This window comes from Pinus tabuliformis, chromosome 6 (assembly GCF_031772625.1).
Source record: "Pinus tabuliformis cultivar Carrire ecotype Pingquan chromosome 6, CPIR1, whole genome shotgun sequence".
Classification (NCBI taxonomy): domain Eukaryota; kingdom Viridiplantae; phylum Streptophyta; class Pinopsida; order Pinales; family Pinaceae; genus Pinus; species Pinus tabuliformis.
The window spans coordinates 65,220,812-65,242,761 of NC_142292.1; the positions used below are offsets into that span (position 1 = coordinate 65,220,812).

At 37.1% G+C, this 21,950-nt stretch overlaps 1 pseudogene; it reads left to right on the top strand.

Annotated features, from left to right (window-relative positions):
• The window catches only part of LOC149257250 (exosome complex exonuclease RRP44 homolog A pseudogene), a 176,826-nt pseudogene extending 155,674 nt beyond the window's left edge, over window positions 1-21,152 (top strand).
• The last annotated feature ends 798 nt before the right edge of the window (window positions 21,153-21,950 follow it).

The following is a 21,950-nucleotide window of genomic DNA, read 5'->3' on the forward strand; positions in this document are numbered from 1 at the left end:
GTTGTGAAGTTGTTGGAAATATTTGGAACGATATAATGCAAGTCCCTACCTACACTGATGGAAATGAACTTCAAGAAGTTATGTGGAGAAGCTGCAAGACCCGAATCCATCTGAGTATAGACAGTTGATTAAGGCTTTTATTTTCCTTGTGAACACCCATCTGGACATATGTTATGCAGTGAACATGTTGAGTCAATTCATAATTGAGCCTCTCCATGCACATTGGACTATTTCCAAACACATTTTGATATATTTGCAAGGGACGATTACACTTGGTATAATATACTTTGTCAGAGATGTTTGACTTCATGGATACGCCGATGCTAACTAGGTGGGAAATATTATCGATAAAAATAGTATGTCGAGATGTTGGTTTAGTCTTGGATCCAGCATGATATCTTAGATGAGTAGGAAGCAAAAGTATTTAGCATTGAGTACCACCGAGGCAGAGTATATTGTCGCTAGCATGGCTAGTTGTGAAGCAGTTTGGTTGAGAAAGATCTTTGGAGAACTATTTGAGTAGGTCCTAAACACTACAGTGATATATTGTGACAACAAGAGTGGGATCCGTCTAGCAGAGAATCTCGTGTTTCATGACAAATCCAAGCACATAGAGATATGATATTAGTTCATTCGTGATATGGTATAGAGAGGAGTCATTCAACTCCATCACATATTGACAGATGAGTAGATTGCAGATATTCTCACCAAGGCTTTTCCAAAAGGGAATTTCTTAGTCTTTAGAGAGCATCTTGGACTGATGGATGTGACCCCTCATGATAAGGGGCACCATTCATCGATGACACTGAGTGATACTCTCCCCCCCATCTGAGCTCCCAGGGTGAGGAATTAAGATAGAGGGCTTGTGGGGTTGTGGGAACTCTAGACACTAGGGTAACACCCCTATCTATTACCCATAAGGTTGGAGTAGTAGCTCACCCTTTCTTGGTCTTTGCAGAGTATACCCCAGTTGGCATCATACACACAAGTTGGAATTGTTTGGATTATCCCTCCCCGTTTGGCCAATGGGTGAGGAGGCTTGGGGGCATGAGATCCTTACCTTTGGTAAGTCGGGTATCCCACCCAAGATATGATTATGACATAGTTTTCTACTACATGACTCTTAAGGGTCATTGTTGGGAAGATCGATAGGCTATAGGTGGGTTGAGTAGTAGTTACCCTACATCATCTATTGCTCGATATGGGTTGAGTTGTAGCTCCCCCATGACATGTTTATGGGTAGTAGCCCAATGACATATTTCTAGGTAGTAGCCTGATGACATATTTTAGGGTAGTATCCCAATGACATATTTCTGGGTAGTAGCCCGATGACATATTTCCGGGTAGTAGCTGGCTGACTGATATTCTGGGTTGTAGCCTATTGATAGAAGGTGGTAACTTTTCCTCCCCATGATTCTTATTCTTTATATTTGAGAATATTTCAGTAGATAGAGTTAAGCATATTTGTTCACATGATCACAGGATGACACATTGATCGATGGACAATTTTTACAGGTGGAATTCTCCCTAGTTGAGAGGGAATGTTAAAAGTATGCAACTATGGTCAAATTTAACTTTGGACAACTCAGTTGATGGAGATGATGATGGAACTGAGTTCCTTTTTTTGAGATGACCAAAATCGACCTAAATATCACCTCGTTTGAACAAGTAGAAGTTGGTTTTTGATTTGTGCACCCACTCATGGATATTGGATCAAGTCGGCTTCACTATCATGCACAATTTGATAGGTCGGCCTCAACATCAAATGGACATTGTTGGACACCCTTAGAAGCCTATAAATACAAGTGATCTAGAAGCCCATTTGGAAATCATCACATCCAATCATATTCTTCTCTTCAATTTGATTTGGTTCAACAAGATCAACGAAGGAAAGGTCATACAAGGGTCTGAAGTCACAGATCTAAAGTTCACACAAAAATTAGGTTTTATGTTCCAGATGCACACACAACACAAGAAAATCTCATCCACATATGCATGCATGTTAAGGCCAAAGGAGAATCTAGGAGCTACAGATGTCCGCACACTAACTTGAAAGGAGTGTCTAGGGCTTTGACTACATTTGACGATCATCAGAAGTTTTCTTAAGCTGTTTGAAGTCTGAATCAAGTTGTCTTTGATTTATTCTGCCACTATAAACTGGTTTCTAATGTTTTTGGGTTTTATTGCTGATCATATTGTATTGGGCTCATTTTACTCTCTACTGAACATTTTATGACAATCTAATAGAAGAATAATTTCAAATGGTTTTCCCCCAATGGGGGTTTTCCTTGGTCTTTGACTAAATCTATTGTCTCTTGTTGATGTCCTGATTGTCTTCTTTTTCATTGCATATATTTTTCTATCTTCAATTACTATTGATGAATGGAAAGACTAATTGTAATTGGAAATATTGCTAATTGAAGTTTGGATTTGGGCTAAAGTGATTGATACAGCATAGAAGAATGAGAAAATTAACAAGACTAACATAAAGGGCTTCCTTTACTCCACCAAGTCATCCCTTAGCATAAATTTGAGTTATCTTTCCATCTCAGCTTCATTCCTACAATTTTTGAAGTTGACCTACATGTTCAGTTCCTGCAATTACCCTTAAAGCTTTCACACGAGTGGCAGAATCTTCGTCCCTTTTGCTTGACTTTATTTCCACACTTTTTCTTGTCTTTTCTCTTATAATTTTAAATTTCGCTCCTTCTTCTTAACATTTCAATTGTAGGAAAAGTTCATTATTTTTGGGTGATCACAATAGGATGAATACTCAAGTATTTATAGTCTCTATAAGCTAGTCGAATCCCTTCATGAGACTAACTTGTGCTTTCTTGGGCCGGCTTGGTGGAGAAGGTTAAATTAACATTTTTGACTTAATAAAATTTCTTTCTTGAGTTAAGAATCCCAATAAGGGTCTATAATATGATAATAAAGACGAAGACTCTAGACACAAACCCTAGAAGCCTACAATATAGGCTTTGACCTATTGAATATAAACCCAAGCATAAAACACATGCTTTAATAAGTCAATATTTCTTTAATAAAAAATATTTTTCTTTTCTTTTTGACAAATACATTACGTCATGACTCAAATACAATTATCAAGACTAACACTAGGTACCATCTTTTATCAAAACATCATATTCTTTCTGCACCATGTCTTTCCATTCATCATGAGAATTAGCTTTGTTATGAATATAATTCAGAACAAGTAAATAAAATAAATAAATGTAAATATTAAATCATCAAATGTTGGTTATGTTAAATAGTCATTAATTTAAGCAAAAAGGCATGTCTAAAAGACACGCCCAGTCACGAAGGGACACCTGCTTATATATATATATATATATATATATATATATATATATATATATATATATATATATATATATATATATATATATGCGGGTCCTCATTGTAACATTCATCACTTGTACAATTTTTATATATATTAAATTATTATTACAAAATACCTATTGTGTATTTTTACATTAAAACCAACAAGCTACAGGGTTTGTTACTTCAATGGTATCGGAGCCATGGCGCACAATATAACCATGTGGGTCTTTGAATGTTGTTTGCTGCATAATGTGCCATTACGTTCACGTCCTGATTGTGTTGAGTAGTTTAATAAAATTCAAGAAGTATTTCAACAATTATAAGAATCATGTGCAGAAGTTAAAGAATGTCTAAAGGAAATCAATAATAAGGAAGATGATAGCGATAGTGAGGAAACAAAATAAGAAGATTTTGACCAGAATGATGATAATGAAAATGAAGATGTTGCAAAAAATGATCAAGATAATGGTTCGAGTGAAGCTGATCTTAATGTTAAAGAGGATGAAGTTATTGAAAATACAACACTTAAACATGTAGAATCTATAAAAGAGGACATAAATACAGTTGTAGAGGATGAAGAAATCAAAATTACTGATTTTGATGATGAACAAACAGAAACTACAGTTGAAGGGTTACCACCACCTATATGAATTCAAAATTCATGGAAGAAAGGACTAGAACAAAATCATGGAAAAGGGAAACTTCGTGTCAGTCATTACAACCCACTTGAGGCCTATGTTGGTAGTGAAAGTATTGGTGATGAGATCATTATTTATGGATGTGATAATATGAATCGAGCTTTTGATGGAGATGTAGTTGTAGTAGAGCTCTTGCCTAAGGATCAGTGAGATGAAGAGAAAACAATGAAAATTGTAGAAGATGAAGAAGATGAAGATGAGGAGGTCCACTTAGTTCCGAATAGTGTTGATGATGCTCCTCGTGATGCCATTTTGAAGCAGAAATCCAAGCGGGTTGAAGGTCATATTACAGCTTGTCCAATGGGGCATGTTATTGGTATAATTAAGTGGAATTGGCATTCATACTGTGCGTCTCTGGAGCCAATGCCTATGCCTGCAGATGGTGCTGGAATTGTCAACGCTTTATTTGTATCTAATGATCACAGATTACCTAAAATCTGAATTCAAACCCGCCAACTTGGAAATCTCATTGACAAGTGGATCATTGTGAGTGTTGATTCATGGGATTAGTTATCACGGTATCCATATTGTCACTATGTGTCAACGATAGGAGAAATAGGTGATAGTGCTACAGAAACTGGGGTTTTTCTAATTGAGAACGACATAAACACAAGAGCATTTTCTAAACAAGTTCTAGCTTGCCTACCACCCTTTCCCTGGACATTACAACTAGAAGATTTGAGTGATCCTCACTGAGAGGATCTATGCCACTTAAGAGTATTCAGTGTGGATCCACCTAGTTGCAAGGATATTGATGATGCACTATGTTGTTGAGGACTCCCAAATGGAAATTTCGAAGTTGGAGCCCACATTGTTGATGTTACAAATTTTGTTCTCTTGGGTACACCTCTTGATGAAGAAGATTCAGAACAAGGCACATTTTTTTACTTGGTTGAGCGAAGCATGTATATGCTCCCAAAACCACTTACTGAAGATATATGCTCCTTCCATTCAGATGTTGAAAGATTGGCCTTTTCAGTTCTTTGGGAAATGAATCCTTCAGCAGATATTGTTTCTGTGAGATTTACCAAAAGTGTTATCAAGTCATTTGCAGCATTGTCTTACATTAAGGCTCAAGCATGGATGGATGACAGTCGGTTGGTTGATCCTATAACATTCGATCTATGTAATATAAATTCATTAGCAAGATCATGAGGGCCATATGGATTGAAAGAGGAGCTCTGACTCTTGCATCTATAGAGGTTAAGTTTGACATAGATAATGAAACACAAGATCCACTTTGTCGAGCAATAAAAGGGTCTTTTTCAACTCTATTTACCCTACATTAATTATCAATCCAGGTATGATTTGTTATCTCAAAGAGTGTACTCAGTTTGAGGCGGTCACTTGTCAAGAGTAATGCTAGTAGTATAGTGCTTTTGCAAAAGTAAATAAATGCTGGAAACAAACTCTAAATGTAATGTAAAGAACTTGAAATGCTTGTAACTAAACCATTCATTTAAGAAACTACGCACTTCATCAGTCAAGGGTGCAGTAATGATAAGTCTTCCCTTTATAAACTGATGCAATTTAAAAGCAATCAAGTAAAAGATCATCAATCTGTGAACCGAACAACAATAGTAAATGTTCACTAAAGTTTTAGATCGTTCTGTTCACACCAAAACAATTACTTGAAATGATAATTCAAATGACAGGAAAGGGAACAACAACTAATCTATTTAAAAAGATTGAACGACAAAGCTTTAACCTACTAGAATGAATGAAGTAGTAGTCGTAATCTACAAGAATTAAGCAACAGCCTTTACCTCATAAATTATTTGAACAGAAAACCGAAAATGGAACGGTAAACTAAAGTGAGTTATGAAATATTAAACAGCAAACTGAATCAAATGTAAACACACAACAAACTAAATCGAATGTTGCATACAGCACATCTATACTGAGGGAAGCAGTAATCTGAGTTTCGGTATAAAAATTATTGATTACGGTTATGAAGAAACAACAATTGATGTTACCATGGAACAACAATCCCAATGAACATCAATCACTCTTAAAGGTGAACCATAGATAAATAGGCAATAGTGTCGATCTATAAATACACAGCACTGTTACTCTGTAAACGAAGAGTAATGGTAATCTGTAAGGAACAAAAATGTTATACAATAATATCAATCTGTGAAGGAATGACAATGCGATATAAATTTGGAATGAACAGCATAACATTCCAGTTGCAGAGGGTAACCTTACTATTCAAATATGAATGAAATATAACAGATCCAATACATGAAATAATAAGGAACAACAAATCACTGAACAAAACAAATAAAATAAATCAAATCGCACACGACTTAGAATTGGAAAATAATGGTATAGGAAGCAAGTGATCCACCAAGGCTGGACCCTTAGCCTCTAGGGACGCACTGCTGTAATTACTCTAGAATCAAAGACAAAACAGCAACAGAGTTTATGTATTAATCATGAAACAGAGTTATAGTAATCGCTCTTTAAAGAGAGTCAATCATCAAAGTTTAAGTTACAACAGTGAATTTCATAAAGACAACAATAATCTGCCCCTTGGGCTAGCAACACTGTCCCTTTTATAGCAGCCAAGTGGAAATACCAAAGATACAGATATTCTTTAAGGTAGAAATCCCTCCTTTCGCCATGTCGTTATTTCTCAGTTATCTCTTCGTTCTCTTGCGCCGATTTGATCTCCCCTTCCTTTTCCTGGCCTATGCACTCCGATCTGGATTGCCTTGTTTGGATGTGGTTCCCTGTCAAAGGGACAACAGTTGATTTCATCTTGTCTTTTCCTTTGAAATGGCAATCTTCCATTTTCTTCCTTTTCTGCATAGGAAAAGGTAATAATTAGTCATTTTACGTTACTCACAAATCTTCTAAACTTTATCATAATATTTCACCATATGCCCATTTCATAATGTAAAGATGTTATGAATTAAAGGAAAAGATAATGAAATAAGTGGCAGTTACATACCTTTTCTAATGCTCAACACACCCCCCTGATTACCCTTTCTCATGCCCTCATGAAAACATTGTAATTGACATGCAATGAAGTTAGGGAATAGGCTGGAGAATGGTTCTCAGTAGGTGGTATACAACCATGATTCCTAGCTAAGAATTCAAAAATATGCCCTCTCTGACTTTCAAGAAATTCATATAGGGCTCTATATCTTGGTGCAGGATACCAAATGACTAGACTTTGGAACCTACAACCTAACCAAGACAGACCTTCTCTCAAAATGAAGTCACCATAGATACCCAAGCGGTCAGCAACTAGCTTAAAATTCTCATAATTGAATGGTTCTCTATTTTGGATATTCTGATTAGAAGTCTGGTATCGGAATTTGGCTGCTGCTATGGTAAGGTGTTTGATGGTAAAGAAGTATTCTACCCCTTGCCGGATGACTGCTATGTGAATAGGTCCCAATGTGTGGATCACACCCTAAGTTCTCATTAGGTTCATATGTTTTTTCCATAATTGCAATGGGTCTCTAGGTTCACCCCTCACCCATAGATCTAATCCATTCTCCTATCTTTGAAAGACATTGTAGGCTTTAAGACACTTTATCTGATTAACACCAAAAGAAATAAATGCCTGAAGTTGGACATCACCCACAAAAGGGCTAGGGTTCTGTTCTATTTCTCCATCTAACACAAGATTGTGCAAATAAAATTCACATAACAGTCAATGAACTTTCACCCCGTAATGCTTACAACAGTTTATGAAAGCATCAATGGTTTTTATCTCTATAGGCACTCCTGCCTTGATAGCTTTAATTTTCAATTGTAAATACATTTCCATTAAAAACAAAGCATAGTCTCTGGCAGGTGCCCTATACACTAGAGTGTCAATATACAGAGAACATAAGGTATCCATTTGTTTTATGACTATGTCTAGTCTATGGGTTACCTTTTTGACTATTTCTTCTGCCTTTCGCCATCCTTCAAAGGCCTGGCTTTCTAATGCATTAATGTTTTTCAACTGTTTTTGTAATTTCTGATATTTTTCTTGAGGAACAGTCTGCTCTGTGAGTTTCTCTATTGTTTGTTGGGTTTGTGCCAAATATTTTTGTAGAGTTACTATCCTCGGGTCATTATCCAACATGATAATTTTGGGCTGGAGATCTACTTGGATCTCCTTATTACAACATCTCATCTTTATGGTATGAGTTTCCTTCTCGCTAGAGGATAGTGCCTCTATCAGGATTTCCTTATCACAGGCTAGTGCGTCATTTGTTTGTACCTCTACATTTGCAACAGCCAAATGTTGTTCCTTTCAATTCTGAATGACAAGTTGGACTTGAGTCCTCTTGGTCTTTTCCTTAAGGGGTTTTTCCTGGGTGATTACATGCTTTTCCACAAAGGTTCCTATTGATTTCTTCCCCATTTTCAAGAATATTATCTGTTGTCAAAGTTTCTTAATCACGTTAAGCAATCTCTGTTGTTCCTTTCGCAATGTTTTAATTTCCTTTGTTTTCTTGGAAGGAACAGCCGTTCGTTTACTCAGGATTGGGCTTTGTACCTTAGGTATTGTACCTTCGCCTTGACCAATTTCCTTATTCTCTTCATGGGATACTTCTTCAGTGTTCTGTTGATCAGGTTTTTCAGGGGTAGAAACCCTAGTTTGCTCTGTTATTTCCTAGGTAGCTTCTTCTTCTACCTCTTTTTCATCATGAAATTCTTCGAGTGTATTCTGACTAGGAACGGATTGTTCCTCTTCGTTATCCTCATCACTCTTCTCCCCAGATACACTCTCATCATGAGCAGAGTGATCCTCTTCTTCTTCCTCCTCATCATACAGTTCCTCGGATGCACTTTTATCATGAGGAGAGTGCTTCTGTGGTTCTTCTTTAGTATGGGGGTTGAGTGGGCTATGAGGTTGGACATATTCACTCATATTGGCCAGAATTTGGGCCAATTCATCTTCTTGTAGAGGGTTTTGCAGTGGACTTTCATTTTGTTGCTCTATTTCCTCTCCTTCCTGACCGAATTACTCAGTCTCCTCCTCCGGTTCTCCTTCATCATTTTCCTCCAATTTTTCGTTCTCCCCACCTTCCAAGTGTGGGGGTTGCTCGTCTCCTGAATCATGTATTTCCACCGGTTGACTAATATTTCCCTGGGAATTTCCTAGCATTCCTCTGATCCTTGCCAATCTAATAGATTTTCTTCATTTCAGTGGTTTGCTCGATGTACTGGCACTATGTTTTCGTTTCGGGGCTGGCAAAGCCAGTCCCTCGTCTATGGAGAAAATCAATTCTTCCCAACTACTCTACTATTGGGCAAGACTGTAGCTAACTATCAGTCATATTAACCCATGGTGGCTTACTACTAACTCTACATGGCGAGATTTCTTCATGCTTCGGGCAACATCATGTAATAAAAAATTTTAAAATGCAGGCAAATTCACAGCACATTTTTGCTTTAACACGACTAAAAGTTTGAGATGGCGTGGTCTTACCACGTCTTTCCTATGATCGCAAGTGATGTAGCTCTGGATAATTCTCGTCAATTCTGCCCACAGCTTTCCCAAGGTTTCCAGCAGAACTCCTTTCCCTTTTATAGTAAGGTTTTTCCCTTCATCCTGGAAGATGGTCATGGCGTCTCGCAGTCTCACCTTTTTCAGAGTCCACAGAGTCCAATGGCGGGCAGTCCTGAAACTTCTGCAACTATGTCATCAATGACTGCTATCTGTTTCCCTCTCACCATGGAATGATTTTCTTGCAAGTTCTGTAGAAACTCAATTGCCACCGTCTCATTATATTGCTATAGACGGTTAAGATAAGCTATCCATCCTGCCCTTGCTAGGATTTCTCATGCAGCATCGGAAACCATCAACACCTATGGCTCTCTGCAAATTGATCTTCCTCCCATCATTTTCACACTTAGCACACTGTAAAAAACACAGAGACGACAATGAAACAGCAAGCTGTTCAAATTTTTAGTTCATTGTTAAGAAAACATAGAGGAGATGATGGAACAGCAAACTGTTCAAATTTCTAACTTATTGCTAATTTTTGCAGAGAAAACACGGAAATGGCTTCAGAATAGCAAGCCATGGATGTTGGGAAACAAAATGCCGTTAAGTCTTGCTATTCCCGAGTCATAATTCTTCCGAATGATGAGCTGACACGTATGCCAGCAAATTATGGAGATCACCCGCGCCCCCCTGTAATGTGATAGGGCGTATTCGGCCATCAAATAAAGGAGCAACGTGCTAAACTGCCATAGTACAAAGTAATAAAGGAACAATGTATAGAGATATGCCATGTTTATAAAAATGAGTGGATTACCAAAATCGAGGCGTATGATAGAATCGCTAATAAATATGCAAATGTCGTGATATGATGCGAGAAATGGAGGATAGGAAAGCTGACGTGAATAAAAGTTCTTATGCAGACATTATCGACTTTTACCATCATAATTGATTTGTAAATGATTTTCATGTATCAAAGGTTTGAAAGGGTTATATACATAATCTCATTTGAACCACTTATAAAGATATAAGAAGAAGGGTTTTATAATTACTATTGGTGTATAAGAAATATGACTTCAATACCATTAACAGAGCTATGTTGCCCATAGGTGTCCATAACCTTGACAGAGTTGTTTATTTCACCCTTGGAACCATAATCCTTTGTGTATGCCTAGGAAAGTGTTGTTGCAATGTCAGAATGGAGGCCATTGTGCTGGCTTGGTAACCAGTTGAATCACAATGCCATTCACCAGGAAGGAGTGAAAGGTGGGCAGGGTGGCTCGTGATGAGACCTCTCATTCCAAGGACTTTTTATTTTTTTGGTGTGCCTCTTGGATCATATCCTTGATGTGGTGGCCATAGTGGGAATGCCACTTCACTTTCTTCCTTATGATCATGGTAGGCTGGCTCTTGATGAGACCCCCTATCCTTCATCTGACAAATCATGTTAGTAATCATATAGATAAACATTTTTTCTTTTTATTTTTCTTTTATATAGCACTTTTCCTATTTATACACAGAGGGTGGCTCAACATTCCTTAAGAGTAGGGATGGTGGAAGAAGTCTGAACATCTCAATAGAGAAAATATGCCATTATTCTTATTCAATAATAATGATCAAAGAGAATTATGGGGATTTAGAAAGAACCATCATGATAAAAATAATCAATCATATTGGTATTAGTAAAATAATGACAGCAAGGTGATAAATAGTTGTGTCCTTTCCTCTTTTTTCTTATCAATTCAAAGAAATTTCTTCTAAAGATGACGATTTTTCTTTGATTTGCTGATTTCAGTATCCTCTAGTTTTTGTATTCTTGCATAAATGTATAATTGTGCCTTAAATGGCCATCGCTCACAAAAATCCTCTAAATGGTAAAACACTCATACACAAAAAAGAAGAAAAATGCACTCAAAAAGTGTTGTTCTCAAGATGGAACAACTGTTGTTTCTTTAGAGGGACGACAAAAGAATATTTGCACACAAAAAACGCAAGAAAAAAGGAAAAAACATGCTCAAAGCTACTGTTCCTTGAGAGGAACAGTAGTTGTTCCTTAATCGGAACAACAAATAAAGCAAGTGCAAACAAAAGATGTGAAAACTTTATTCCTTCAAAAAGGAAACAAAAAAATGAAAATGCTTGTTCCTTCGGAAAGGAACAGCAGAAAAACGAAAGTGTTGTTCCTTCGGAAAGGAACAGCAAAAAATGTAAGTGTTGTTCCTTTGGAAAGGAACAGCAAAAAAACGAAAGTGTTGTTCCTTCATAAAGGAACAATAGAAAATGGAAGTGTTGTTCCTTCGGAAAGGAACAGTAGAAAAATGAAAGTGTTGTTCCTTCAGAAATGAACAAAAAAAAAAATGAAAGTGTTGTTCCTTCGGAAAGGAACAGCAAAAAATGCAAGTGTTGTTCCTTCGAAAAGGAATAGCAAAAAATGCAAGTGCTATTCCTTTGGAAAGGAATAGCAAAAATGTATATGTGTTGTTCCTTCAGAAAGGAACAGCAAAAAGGCGGAAATGTTGTTCCTTCGAAAAGGAACAACAAAATGCAAAAGTGTTGTTCCTTCGAAAAGGAATAGCAAATGACAAACATGTTATTCCTTCGAAAAAGGAACAACAAAATGCAAAAGTGTTGTTCCTTCGGAAAGGAATAGAAAACGGCAAAAATGTTGTTCCTTCGGAAAGGAACAGCAAAATGCAAAAGTGTTGTTCCTGCGGAAAGGAACAACAAATGATGAAAATGTTGTTCCTTCGGAAAGGAACAACACAATGCAAAAGTGTTGTTCCTTCGAAAAGGAACAGCAAAACGGCGGAAATGTTGTTCCTTCGAAAAGGAATAGCAAAAACGCAAAAGTGTTTTTCCTTCAAAAAGGAACAGCAAAGCGGTGAAAATGTTGTTCCTTCCAAAAGGAATAGCAAAATGCAACAATGTTGTTCCTTTGAAAAGGAACAGAAAAGCAGTGAAAATGTTGTTCCTTCAAAAAGGAATAGCAAAATGCAACAGTGTTGTTCCTTCGAAAAGGAACAGTAAAGCGGTTAAAATGTTGTTCCTTCGAAAAGGAACAGCAGAATGCAAAAATTGCGGAAATGTAGAAATCTGTACAAAAAGCAATTTACACAAATAGAACATAAAAAGTTATGTACAAAATTTAAAAGCAATCAAATTTCTTAGTGAACCAAAGGCGAGGAAGATTTTTCTTCCTCAGCTTGAATTTGCATGTCAGAGTCTTTCTGAATTTGTTGGTAGAAGGATTCCTGAGTAAGCGGTTTGCGGTACAGTCGAACTAGGTGGCCATTTACTTTAAAGTTATGTCCAGATCCGTCAATGGTGGTTAAAGTAATGGCACCATTATCCTGCACCTTCTGGATTTCATATGGTCCCAACCAGTGAGTTGAAGTTTCCCTGGAAAATCCTGAAACCTCGAATCGTATAGGAGCGCCCAATCTCCTTCGTGGAAGATTCTCTTTTTGATGAGGGCGTCATGCCATTTTACTCTCTATTGTTGGATTAATGTGGTATGTTGAAGAGCGGAGAGCCTAATTTCATCCAGCTCGTTGATTTGTTGTAGTCTATTAATCTGGGCCTCGTTTAAATCTAGACCGACTTCTTGTGTTGTTCTCAAGGTTTGTATTTCAAATTCTATTGGAAAGATGGGTTCCTTTCCAAATACTAGCTGATACAGTGAATAACCGGTAGTGTCTCTCCATGTTGTTCTGTATGCCCACAAGGATTCCGACAATCTTGTAGCCCAATCGCATCTGTGTGACGCAATGGTTTTTGTTAGTATTGCTTCTATTACTTTATTCGTGCTCTCTACTTAGCCATTTGCCTGTGGGTGATATGGAGTGGTAATTTTATGCTGAATATGATAGGTTTTTAATGTTGCAGCAATTTTATTACCAGCAAATTGCGGTCCCCCATCCGTGATTATGTCTCTTGGGAGACCATATCGCACAAATATCTGGAATAGGAAATGAATGAAGGAATCCTCTGTAGCTCTTGGCAGTGCCTCTGCTTAAACCCATTTGATCACATATTCCATTGCTACTAAAATATATGTTTTTTGGTTTGATGATGGGTTGATCGAACCAACAAAATCGAGTGCCTAACACTCGAATGGTTCAATGACTAGCTGTGGGCGCAAGGGCATTTCGTTGGACTGTCCAGGCCATCCTTCTCTTTGGAAATTGTCATAAGCTTGAAAAAATTTCTTTGCATCTTTGAATATTGTGGGCCAGTAATAACCTGTTTGCAAAACTTTGTGACCAGTTCTTCGATCTGCGAAATGTCCACCACACAGTCCATCGTGACGGGCTTTCAGAATGTCAAAAATTTCTTCTTCAGGACGCATCTTTTGATGTGCATATCTGCCCCTGTATGGAATAGGTAGCCCCCAATCCAAGAAAATTGGGTACTATGCTGCACAATCTGTTTTCATTCATTGGGGGTCAGATGTTTTGGTAATTTTCCTACTGCTAGATAATTCACAACATCAGCATACCAGGGTATTTTGACAGTAACAACGAATAAATGTTCATTTGGAAATTGATCTTCAACTGTTGTTGTGTCCACCGGCTTCGGCATTCGCGAGAGAAAGTCAGCTACAGGATTTTCTTTCACAGGTCGATATTTTATTGTGATGTCGAATTCCTGCAATAAAATCAACCATCTTGTTACTCTACCATTTGTAATTGGTTTATTTGCTAAATATTTTATGGCGGAGTGATCTATATATAAGACAACAGGATATCTAGTGATATAATGCCTAAATTTATCTACATCATGTATTACAGCTAAAAATTCTTTTTCATTAACATTATAGTTTAGCTCAGCAGGAGACAAATTCTTACTAATGTAATAAATTGCATATCGTTTTTTGTCTTCTTCCTGCCCAAGGACTGCTCCAATAGTTGTGTCTAAAGCATTTGATCCCAATTTGGACCTCTCAACACTGGAGTTGTTGGCACAAGCTTTTCCAGATCCTCAAAATCACAGTCACATTTATCTGTCCAAACAAAATCAACATTCCCTATTAGTGCGTATAGAGGTGCAACTATTTGAGAAAAATGTTCTATAAATCTCCTATAATAACCAGAAAATCCAAGAAAACTATGTACCTCTGTCTATGTGGTAGGAGTAGGTATTAACAAAACTATTTGAATTTTGGCCAGATCTACCTGTATTTTAGCTGCTGAGATATAATGACCTAGGATGAGTCCTTCGGTCATCATCATATAGCACTTTTCATGGCTCAGGCAGAGCCTGGTGGTGATACATCGTTGCACCAGTTTTTCCAATGTGTCTAGTGCTGGGTCGAAATCATCTCCATATGGTGTGAAATCATCCAGGTATACTTCGAGCCCTTCATTTATTAAATCTGAAAAGATGCTGAGGATAGCCCTTTGAAATGTGGTAGGGGCATTGCATAGGCCAAAAGGTAAAACTCTATAGGCAAATGTTCCCCAGGGACAGGTAAAAGTAGTTTTGTCTTGGTCTTCAGGGGCAATCTGAATCTGATTGTATCCATTGAAGCCATCCAAGAAAGAAAAGAATTTCTTTCCTACTAATGTATCTATTACCTGGTCAACGAATGGAAGGGGAAAGTGGTATTTCTGGGTTGATTTATTTAATTCTCTGTAATCTACACAAATCCTTCACTTTCCATTCTTCTTCAGCACCACTACAAGTGGAGAGACCCATTTGCTATCAGAGATAGGATAAATAAAGTTTACATCCAAGAGTTTTTGTAATTCAGCTTTCACAATGTCTTTTAGATGAGGGTTATGTCTTCTTTGGGGTTGGCGAATAGGTCTTGCATCCTTTTCTATATAAATGTGGTGTGTACATAACTGGGGATCAATTCCCTTCATGTCCAGATAATCCCATGCAAATGCTTCCTTGTATTTTCTCAGTAGTTGGATGAGCTTCTCTTCTTGTTCAGGAGTCAGGTTATTATTGATGTTTAAAGTTTTTCCTGTCTCAATCTCTATAGTTTTTCTATTTGAAATTTTGCCTCTATCATGTGACATTGTATGCAAGATCTAGATTCAGCTTGGTTAATGAATTTGTTAATGACATCACCCTCTATTTGATCTTTAAAATCAAGAGAATCTTCTATGGTTAATGGGGATCTAATGTTTTCGATGAGGTATGATAGAGAATGTTTATTAGTTTTTATTATTCTTACACTTGGCTGGGCTGTAGGGTATAGAGCTAGATTCTTGATGTTACTTCCTCTAGTTATGGTCATACTGCCTTGCCGGTAGCCAATTTAAGCATCAACGGTCGCAAGCCAAGGTCTTCCTAGGATCAACGGGTGTCCATCGAGTTGGTTTTTGGGGTTTATTATCAAAAAGTCGTCCGGATATTCCCAGGAATCAATAGATACCATGACATCATGTAATGTACTTTCTGGCCTAACCACTGATCGATCAGCCAGTTCTAATAAGGTAGAAGTTGGTTCTACTGATGTAATACCCAGTTTTTGATAAGTAGTGGTTGTTAAAATATTAATTGCAGCCCCTAAATCAACTAAGGTATTTGAAAAGGTTTTTCCATTAATTTGCATTGTCATTATTGGATTTCCTAAGTCTTCATATTTGACAGGTGCTTCTTTCCCTGATAATAGATCAGATAGGGTGCTGACTACTTGGACTATTGGGTTATTTGCTATTTTCCTCCTTGGTTTTTTATACAAAGTTCTTTAATGGTTTTTGTGTATATTGGGATATCTTGGATAGCTTGGAGGAGTGGGATTTTTATGTAAAAAAAAATTTAGTTCTCCCAGAATATCAAAATCAGGATGTTCTATAGGGCACAGTATGTTTAATCGTTCTGGGAATGGGGGAGAAGATGAGGTTTCTTGGTCATGAGTCTATTTTCTGACCATATCTTCTTCTTGTAATGGTTGTTCTATAGGTAACTGATTTTCAACTTGGGCTTGTTTGTCTCCCTCGGTTTCTACAATAGGCCCAGACCTTAATTGAAGGTCATTGCACTCCCTTAGATCAGTTTCTAGCTCTAATGTTTTAATTATTTGAACAGAATGGACCAGTCTGTTATTTGGGTTCGGGTTGGGTTGGGCTGGGAGTTGCAGTCTTAAATTGGATTGGGGATTTTGTTGTAGTGTTGGCAGTATAGGTTGAGGGAGTGGAATGGTTCCTACTGTTTGATTCATCGGTCTTTGCCAATTTTTCTGGCAGGCTTGACTCTGTGAAGTGGGAGGGGACCATTGTGATGGATATGCATTGTTTTGCTAATATGGTGGGGCGTAGGGAAAATTTGGCCAATTATATTGGCTTGCTTCGGTTCAACCAAGGGGATGATGAAGGAAATGGTTGTTGTGACCAATTTGAGAAGGGAGGTTGGTTTTTCCACATTGTATTATATTGCTGAGCATGATATTGCAGAGGCTGGAAAGAAGAAGCTGGATCAGGGAACATATTTGATTGTCATGGCTGTCATTGATGGCACTAATTAAGTAGGTACACTGGTTTTGGTTCTTCTTTCGCTTCTTTGTATACCACTTTCAAACCAGGAAGTGAGGGACAACTTTCCGTAGAGTGGTTTTTTGTACAAATGGCGCAAACTTGAACCGCATCTAATGGGCACTCTTTGTGGCTATGTTTCTTTCTACATCTGGGACAGAATATTGCCAGATTTTGCTCTGCCTCTGCTTGTTTTTGTTTGGCTTGCATAATATCGAGCTACGTTGTCAGAGTCCCCAATATATCAATTTTGAAATTTTCTAATAAATTTCCAATTTCCGCGCGAGTTACTCCTTCTCCAGAGATCTTGTTGTCCCTTGTAAACCTATCATGTTCTGCTGGTTTTAGCCTTGTGCTTCCTCGTGAGCTCCTGATACATAAATCAATGATGTTAGCAAAATCTTCTTGATAGATGTCTCCTTTTCCCATAATATTTAGTGTTTCAATCCATTATTCCTTCATACCTTTAATTAATGTTGTTTTCAATACATTGTCAGGTAAGGGCAATGATGCATAAGGAGATCTTTGAAGATTATACTGAAAACGTTCAACATATTCTTCTAGTGTTTCATTAGGTCTAGCTACCATCTCAAATATTTCATCTTTTAACTCTTTGGATCTACAATAATCCTGATATTTCTTCGGGAAAGCACCTTTCATCTGATCCCAGTCATTTATAACACCTCCACCCAACCCCATAAACCATCGTAAAGCAGCTCCTTTTAATGAAGATGGAAATAGTTTCATCTTTTGGGGGTTGGTGGTATAGTCATATCCTCTACACAGCACATCGAATTCAAACAAAAATGCATCAGGGTCCTTTGATGTTAGGCCATGAAATGTAGGGATATGCTGGAGAGGAATTGTCTTCATAGGTGCATTGACTACAGTATCTACAATGGGATATTGCAGTGTAGAGGTTTGGGGGGTTTGCTGGTTGTGGGCCATTTGGTCAAATATGTGCCAATAACCTTCTGGGATTTCTAGAAGGGTATTCCTAGGTTGGTTAGGCGGAGCAGGGGTGACCTTAACAGGAATGGCCTTAACAACACTTCCTTGGTCTGGGATGATGAGAGTTCCTAATGTCTGGGGGTACTTTAGCTCTTGTATTTCTTCAACTTCGTTCTTGATTATTTTTGCAGCACCTCCCTTATCTGGGCTGTTTAATGGTTGAATTATTCCAAGAGGAGATTTTAGCTCTTCGATTTCCCCTATTTCTCCTCTCCCTTCGCAGAGATTACTAAGGTTCCCTTCTTGTAATGATTTTGGGCTAGAATTCTCAATTTCTTGAAAATCTTGCTCCTCAGTTTGGCTGTGCACCTCAGCGAAGGCTACAGATGGTGATCCTGTGGCCTGAAGGGAACTAGTAGGTTGTCTAGAAGCAACTTTTCTAGGTCCTACTGAAGTTTGAGATTCTTCTTTTTTAAGGATTTTGTCTATAAAGGTCGATCAGCCAAGGGTCACTGACCCCTTAGCTTTATCAGGATTGGGTAGGTGTTTATGATTCTTTTCAGGCTTTTTCTGCTTAGTCATGCACACAAATCAAACGCTGATTTCTACCCAAAAAAATAGCAAATCTATAGAAAAGTGGACAGGGGAGCAGGGCTATTACATGCTCCATACGAAGGTTCTTACCTTCCATTTTTAAAACCCAATTCTCTCCTAGCAGGTACTTACACTACTCTGGAAAGAAACAAATGGCTACACTCTTCCCCGGAAATGGTGCCAAAATGTTGAGTAGTAAAAAGGGTCTTTTCACCTATATTTACCCTACATTAATTATCAATCCAGGTATGATTTTTTATCTCAAAAAGTGTACTCAATTTGAGGCGATCACTTGTCAATAGTAATGCTAGTAGTATAGTGCTTTTGCAAAAGTAAATAAATGCTAGAAACAAACTCTAATTGTAATGGCAAGAAATTGAAATGCTTGTAACTAAATCATTCATTTAAGAAACTACAACACTTCATCAGTCAAGGGTGCAGTAATGATGACTCTTCCCTTTGTAAACTGATGTAATTGAAAAGCAATCAAGTAAAAGATCATCAATCTAGGAACTGGACAACAATAGTCAATGTTCACTACAGTTTCAGATCGTTCAGTTCAGACCAAAACAATTACTTGAAATGATAATTCAAATGACAGGAAAGGGAACAGCAACTAATCTATTTAAAAAGATTGAACAACAAAGCTTTAACCTATAGGAATGAATGAAGCAATAGTCGTAATCTACAAGAATTAAGCAACAGTCTTTACCTAAGAAATGATTTGAACAACAAACCAAAAATGGAATGGCAAACTAAAGTGAGTTATGAAATATTGAACAGCAACTTGAATGAAATGTAAACACACTGAAAACTAAATCAAATGTTACATATAGCACATCTATACTGAGGGAAGCAGTAATCTAAGTTTCGGCATAACAATTATTGATTACGGTTATGAAGAAACAGCAATTGATGTTACTATGGAACAACAATCCCAATGAACAGAAATGACTCTTAAAGGTGAACCATAGATAAATAGGCAATAGTGCCGATCTATAAATACACAACATTGTTACTCTGTAAACGAACAATAATGGTAATCTGTAAGGAACAACAATATTATATAATAAATCAATCTGTGAAGAAACGACAATGCGATATAAATTCAGAATGAACAACATAACATTCTAGTTGCAAAGGATAACCTTACTATTCAAATATGAATGAAATATAACAGAGCCAATACATGAAATAATAAGGAACAACAGATTACTGAAAAAACAAATAAAAGAAATCAAATCGCACACGACTTGGAATTGGAAAATAATGGTGCAGGAAGCAAGTGATCCACCAAGGCTGGGCCCTTAGCCTCCAAGGACGCACTTCTGTAATTACTCCAGAATCAAAGACGAAATAGAAACAGAGTTTATGTATTAATCATGAAACAGAGTTACAGTAATCACTCTTTAAAGAGAGTCGATGATCAAATTTTAAGTTACAATAGTGAATTTCATAAGGACAACAATAATCCACCCCTTGGGCTAGCAACATTGTCCCTTTTTATAACAGCCAAGCAGAAATACCAAAGATACAGATATTCTTTAAGGTAGCGATCCCTCAAGATCAAAGAAAGGATCCTAAGGGATTCACCATATCGTTATTTCTCAATTATCTCTTCATTCTCTTGTGCTGATTTTGTATCTCCTCTTCCTTTTCCTGGCCTATGCGCTCCGATCTGGATTGCCTTGTTTGGATGCGGTTCCCTATCAAAGGGACAACAGTTTATTTCGTCTTGTCTTTTCCTTTGAAATGGCGATCTTCCAATTTCTTCCTTTTCTGCATAGGAAAAGGTAATAATTAGTCATTTTACGTTACTCACAAATCATCTAAACTTTATCATAATCTTTCACCATATGCCCATTTCATAATGTAAAGAAGTTATGAATTAAAGGAAAAGATAATGAAATAAGTGGAAATTACATTCCTTTTATAATGCTCAACACACTTGATATTGGTATTTATCAAATTCGCGAGGCAAATCAAATGGTTGAGTAATTTATGCTAGCTGCAAATGTTTTAGTTGCTGAGAAAATATTAAAACACTTCCCTTTGTGTTCACTTCTGAGGCATCATCCAATTCCAATGCCAGGAATGCTTGAACCCTTGTTGTGCATAACAGAATATGTCGGAGTTGAACTGAATATTTCATCTTCAAAAGCATTAGTTGATTCTCTTGATTTTGTTGTTGATGATGATCCATATTTTAACAAGTTATTATGAATTCTTACAACATGATGCATGACCCAGGTAGTTTATTTATATAGTGGAGACCTCACTCCTCCAGAATTACATCATTATGGTCTTGCATCTCCCTTGTATACAAATTTTACATCACCAATTAGGCGATATTCAGATGTTATAGTTCACAGATTACTTGTTCCTAACCATACCATTCAACAACCCAATGACTTCCCCTATGTCTGCAAACCCAATGCAACCATATGGCAGACCATTCTGCCAAACCTTGCATGTCATCTATCATCAACGTCTAACACACTTCCGACCGGGTTCCTTACACCAACCCTTGTCCTGTTGTGGTGGTTCAATGGTATAGATTCAAACATCGTGACACTTGATACACACATTGTTGATCCTGTTAGGTACCTATACCAATTGGAGTCATAATTTTTGAATGGCTGAGATTAAACCTGTAATATGTACATACCATTACTTTCTGCAAATGTTTTCCATATTCAAAAAATTAAAAAATGTAAAGAGGATATGTCCTGAAAGAAAAATCAAAGGACAAAAAGAATAAAAAAGGTCAAAAAAGATGAAAAAATGAAACCCAAGAAAAGAAAAGACCATGAAAGGTCAAAATACCACTCCTAGTTACTTTTGATGTAGAATAAATGTTTGTGTGCAGCTTGTTACCTTTGCCACAATCCATGATAATCAAAATGTTTAAACTTGACTATTTCATGCTTTCAATTTTATGCTTATAGATAGAGAATAAAATATGACCAAATAGTGTAATCTTGGCAAGTAATTAGATTAGGTAGAGTAAATAAAAGGAGCTCAACTGTTTAATCTGAGCCCTTTGATGTAATAAGGTTAGACTTAGTTAGATTACTATTGTAAAAGAAAAGAAATTTTTTTGATAAGGGTTTGCCAGCTTAAGTGCACCCTAATAAAGAGAAGTAAAAATGGTAGGATGAGTAGGTGGGTAAGTAGAAGAAAGGTTGTAGAATTGTGATGACTTTTAGATAAAAGCATATTGATCACCTTCATCATCAAAGTTCTAAGTATGGATAAAAATTGGACATGCATCAAGTCCACAAAGTCAAATTGATTAACTTCCCTCACTCATTACACCTTTCACTTAACTAATTTCCAATAAAAAGCCTTAAGTACCCAAAATCTTAAGTCAAAGGGGCTAAAAACATTTCTCTGACTTCTGGAGGGACCGGACCATCTGCCCAA